Below are 6,000 nucleotides of genomic sequence, written 5' to 3' on the forward strand. Positions count from 1 at the left end.
TTTTTTTTTGAGACGGAGTTTTGCTCTTGTTGCCCAGGCTGGAGCACAGTGGTGCAATCTCGGCTCACTGCAACCTCCGCCTCCCAGGTTCAAGCGATCCTCCTACTTCAGCCTCCCAGGTAGCTGGGATTACAGGACATGCCATCACGCCCGGCTAATTTCATATTTTTAGTAGAGATGGGTTTCTCCATGTTGGTCAGGCTGGTCTCGAACTTCCGACCTCAGGTGATCTGCCTGCCTTGGCCTCCCAAAGTGCCAGGATTACAGGCGTGAGCCACCGCGCCGGGCCTGTAAACTTTCTTAAAACATCATGTGGCCTGGCTTCATGTTTCTTAAAACATCATGTGGCCTGGCTCCAGCCTGGGCAACAAGAGCAAAACTCTGTCTCAAAAACAAAAAACAAAACAACAAAAAAAACCCATCACATACTCAGAAGCATTTTCAACATTATTACATGTTTCTCTATTACATTTTTCCTTTTTTTTTAAAGCTTATCAGCTATCATTAGTGTATTTTATTTGTGGCTCAAGACAACTCTTCTTCTTCCAGTGTAGCCTAGGGAAGCCAAAAGATTGGACACCCCTACCCTAAGCCTAAAAGCCTAATAGCTCACCTTTTCACAACTATAATTTTGAGTCACTTTATGGCAAGAAATACTCTAATTAATATTAGTCTGCAATTCAATAGCTCTACATTCGTTCACATATATTTATGAAATATATCATGTACAAAGGCTTTATAATACACTTGTGGGGGATATACAACAATAAAAGACATTGGTCCTGCCTTAAAGTCCAGCTGGGGAGATGAGATACAAATGAAATGTCAATTAATAACACAAGATTGAAATGGTAATGCCTGCCAACACTCCAAGGGGAGCTAATTAAGTACCAAGGTCCTGAGGAGAGCGAGATCTCTGTGAGGGATCAAGATGACTCCCCAAAAGAGGTATTTTCACACATTCATCTATATCATGAATGTTAAAAGGATAAAATATTCTTTTTTTTTTTTTTTTTTTTTGAGACAGAGCCGCCACCCCCGGCCCGCCCCCCTGCCTCCCAGCCGCCACCCCCGGCCCGCCCCCCGGGCTTCTGGGAGCCCCATCGCCAGCTGCCACCCTGGGCCCGCCCCCCTGGCTTCTGGGAACCCCATCGCCGGGGGTGCAGGCAACCCTGGCGGTGGGGCTCCCAGCCGCCACCCCCGGCCCGCCCCCCTGGCGTCTGGGAGCCCCATCGCCGGGGGTGCAGGCACCCCCCGCGATCGGGCTCCCAGACGCCACCCCCGGCCCGCCCCCCTGGCGTCTGGGAGCCCCATCGCCGGGGGTGCAGGCACCCCCCGCGATGGGGCTCCCAGACGCCACCCCCGGCCCGCCCCCCTGGCGTCTGGGAGCCCCATCGCCGGGGGTGCAGGCACCCCCCGCGATCGGGCTCCCAGACGCCACCCCCGGCCCGCCCCCCTGGCGTCTGGGAGCCCCATCGCCGGGGGTGCAGGCACCCCCCGCGATCGGGCTCCCAGACGCCACCCCCGGCCCGCCCCCCTGGCGTCTGGGAGCCCCATCGCCGGGGGTGCAGGCACCCCCCGCGATCGGGCTCCCAGACGCCACCCCCGGCCCGCCCCCCTGGCGTCTGGGAGCCTTGTGGACTCACAGCCTCTTTCTGATATTGTGAGTAATATCATTTCCCCATCTGAAAATTTTCGACTCCTTCTCAGACGATTGTACACCCCCAGTGTGCACACCCTCAGAGGGAGTAACCCCCTCTCTATTAGGAGTCATATCAGCCTCTTCCTCCCTGAATATTCAGAACAGTGTCTCACAGGTGTTTCTACTTCCAGTGATACTGATTGTCATCTCCTCCTCTCCCAAGCAGAAGTTCGAAACACTATCACGGGGGGTGTACACCGTCTGTGATATAGAAACTAACATCGTCCTCTCCCCGGTGGATATCAGGAACGAGTCTATTAATCATTAATATTAATAATTATATTAATAATTATTATTATTATTGATATTAATGATCACAGTAAAGAGAGTCAAAATTAATACTGGCTTAAAATGGTAATGATTTGTAATAATAATAATTATTAATATCAATATTAATAATAATATTATGATATTAGCAATTAATGTGACTTAAATCAGTACCCAGTGATCCTGGGAATCAAACAATAATTAGTATTAGGAACTAATAATATTATTGGATGATATTAATATTAATAATTAATTGAAAACATGCGTAATCATGTGTTTAAAATCATTATCCATCATTAATAATGGCATCCTATGAATTTTTAGTATCATTAATAATTATTGAAATCGATCATTGATGATTAATAATCATATTATTATTCCTAATACCACAGGAAGTGTAAACCTACTTGTGATGCTGTTCTTAATATCCATGGACGGAAAGCAGGATTTTAGTTTTAATATCGCAGTAGGTGTACACTCACCGCGTGACACTGATCCTAATATAAAGGAGCGTTGAGTATCACATGACTCCAAACATAACAATGAATGGATAGCTATCCGGTAATATTACTCGTAATATTCCCGGAAGAAGCCTATGCTATTAGTCCGAATATGGCACTGAGGGTACAGCTCTTCTGAGATATTGTTCCTAGTCTACGGAGGGGGAGAGGATGGTAATAATTAGCAGGCAGTGTGCTCTCGCCCAGTGATATTGTAATTACTATCCTGGGAGGGAGAGGATGATACTACACTCTGTACAGCAGGAGGTGTACACCCAGTCTGGGATATTGCTTCTAATATCCACGGAGGGGACAGGCTGATATTACTCGCCATGTGGCACAGGGTGGACATTCACCCAGTTATTAATCTCAGTATCACACACACTGTAAAAACCCGTGTGAAACTCTACCAAATACCCCGGCGATCGGGCTCCCAGACGCCACCCCCCGGCCCGCCCCCCTGGCGTCTGGGAGCCCCATCGCCGGGGGTGCAGGCACGCCCCCCGATCGGGCTCCCAGACGCCACCCCCGGCCCGCCCCCCTGGCGTCTGGGAGCCCCATCGCCGGGGGTGCAGGCACCCCCCGCGATCGGGCTCCCAGACGCCACCCCCGGCCCGCCCCCCTGGCGTCTGGGAGCCCCATCGCCGGGGGTGCAGGCACGCCCCCCGATCGGGCTCCCAGACGCCACCCCCGGCCCGCCCCCCTGGCGTCTGGGAGCCCCATCGCCGGGGGTGCAGGCACCCCCCCCGATCGGGCTCCCAGACGCCACCCCCGGCCCGCCCCCCTGGCGTCTGGGAGCCCCATCGCCGGGGGTGCAGGCACCCCCCGCGATCGGGCTCCCAGACGCCACCCCCCGGCCCGCCCCCCTGGCGTCTGGGAGCCCCATCGCCGGGGGTGCAGGCACCCCCCGCGATCGGGCTCCCAGACGCCACCCCCGGCCCGCCCCCCTGGCGTCTGGGAGCCCCATCGCCGGGGGTGCAGGCACCCCCCGCGATCGGGCTCCCAGACGCCACCCCCGGCCCGCCCCCCTGGCGTCTGGGAGCCCCATCGCCGGGGGTGCAGGCACCCCCCGCGATCGGGCTCCCAGACGCCACCCCCGGCCCGCCCCCCTGGCGTCTGGGAGCCCCATCGCCGGGGGTGCAGGCACCCCCCGCGATCGGGCTCCCAGACGCCACCCCCGGCCCGCCCCCCTGGCGTCTGGGAGCCCCATCGCCGGGGGTGCAGGCACCCCCCGCGATCGGGCTCCCAGACGCCACCCCCGGCCCGCCCCCCTGGCGTCTGGGAGCCTTGTGGACTCACAGCCTCTTTCTGATATTGTGAGTAATATCATTTCCCCATCTGAAAATTTTCGACTCCTTCTCAGACGATTGTACACCCCCAGTGTGCACACCCTCAGAGGGAGTAACCCCCTCTCTATTAGGAGTCATATCAGCCTCTTCCTCCCTGAATATTCAGAACAGTGTCTCACAGGTGTTTCTACTTCCAGTGATACTGATTGTCATCTCCTCCTCTCCCAAGCAGAAGTTCGAAACACTATCACGGGGGGTGTACACCGTCTGTGATATAGAAACTAACATCGTCCTCTCCCCGGTGGATATCAGGAACGAGTCTATTAATCATTAATATTAATAATTATATTAATAATTATTATTATTGATATTAATGATCACAGTAAAGAGAGTCAAAATTAATACTGGCTTAAAATGGTAATGATTTGTAATAATAATAATTATTAATATCAATATTAATAATAATATTATGATATTAGCAATTAATGTGACTTAAATCAGTACCCAGTGATCCTGGGAATCAAACAATAATTAGTATTAGGAACTAATAATATTATTGGATGATATTAATATTAATAATTAATTGAAAACACGCGTAATCATGTGTTTAAAATCATTATCCATCATTAATAATGGCATCCTATGAATTTTTAGTATCATTAATAATTATTGAAATCGATCATTGATGATTAATAATCATATTATTATTCCTAATACCACAGGAAGTGTAAACCTACTTGTGATGCTGTTCTTAATATCCATGGACGGAAAGCAGGATTTTAGTTTTAATATCGCAGTAGGTGTACACTCACCGCGTGACACTGATCCTAATATAAAGGAGCGTTGAGTATCACATGACTCCAAACATAACAATGAATGGATAGCTATCCGGTAATATTACTCGTAATATTCCCGGAAGAAGCCTATGCTATTAGTCCGAATATGGCACTGAGGGTACAGCTCTTCTGAGATATTGTTCCTAGTCTACGGAGGGGGAGAGGATGGTAATAATTAGCAGGCAGTGTGCTCTCGCCCAGTGATATTGTAATTACTATCCTGGGAGGGAGAGGATGATACTACACTCTGTACAGCAGGACGTGTACACCCAGTCTGGGATATTGCTTCTAATATCCACGGAGGGGACAGGCTGATATTACTCGCCATGTGGCACAGGGTGGACATTCACCCAGTTATTAATCTCAGTATCACACACACTGTAAAAACCCGTGTGAAACTCTACCAAATACCCCGGCGATCGGGCTCCCAGACGCCACCCCCGGCCCGCCCCCCTGGCGACTGGGAGCCCCATCGCCGGGGGTGCAGGCACCCCCCGCGATCGGGCTCCCAGACGCCACCCCCGGCCCGCCCCCCTGGCGTCTGGGAGCCCCATCGCCGGGGGTGCAGGCACGCCCCCCGATCGGGCTCCCAGACGCCACCCCCGGCCCGCCCCCCTGGCGTCTGGGAGCCCCATCGCCGGGGGTGCAGGCACCCCCCGCGATCGGGCTCCCAGACGCCACCCCCCGGCCCGCCCCCCTGGCGTCTGGGAGCCCCATCGCCGGGGGTGCAGGCACCCCCCGCGATCGGGCTCCCAGACGCCACCCCCGGCCCGCCCCCCTGGCGTCTGGGAGCCCCATCGCCGGGGGTGCAGGCACCCCCCGCGATCGGGCTCCCAGACGCCACCCCCGGCCCGCCCCCCTGGCGTCTGGGAGCCCCATCGCCGGGGGTGCAGGCACCCCCCGCGATCGGGCTCCCAGACGCCACCCCCGGCCCGCCCCCCTGGCGTCTGGGAGCCCCATCGCCGGGGGTGCAGGCACCCCCCGCGATCGGGCTCCCAGACGCCACCCCCGGCCCGCCCCCCTGGCGTCTGGGAGCCCCATCGCCGGGGGTGCAGGCACCCCCCGCGATCGGGCTCCCAGACGCCACCCCCGGCCCGCCCCCCTGGCGTCTGGGAGCCCCATCGCCGGGGGTGCAGGCACCCCCCGCGATCGGGCTCCCAGACGCCACCCCCGGCCCGCCCCCCTGGCGTCTGGGAGCCCCATCGCCGGGGGTGCAGGCACCCCCCGCGATCGGGCTCCCAGACGCCACCCCCGGCCCGCCCCCCTGGCGTCTGGGAGCCCCATCGCCGGGGGTGCAGGCACCCCCCGCGATCGGGCTCCCAGACGCCACCCCCGGCCCGCCCCCCTGGCGTCTGGGAGCCCCATCGCCGGGGGTGCAGGCACCCCCCGCGATCGGGCTCCCAGAC

Source organism: Chlorocebus sabaeus, chromosome 25 (genome assembly GCF_047675955.1).
Source record: "Chlorocebus sabaeus isolate Y175 chromosome 25, mChlSab1.0.hap1, whole genome shotgun sequence".
NCBI classification, from domain to species: Eukaryota; Metazoa; Chordata; class Mammalia; order Primates; family Cercopithecidae; genus Chlorocebus; species Chlorocebus sabaeus.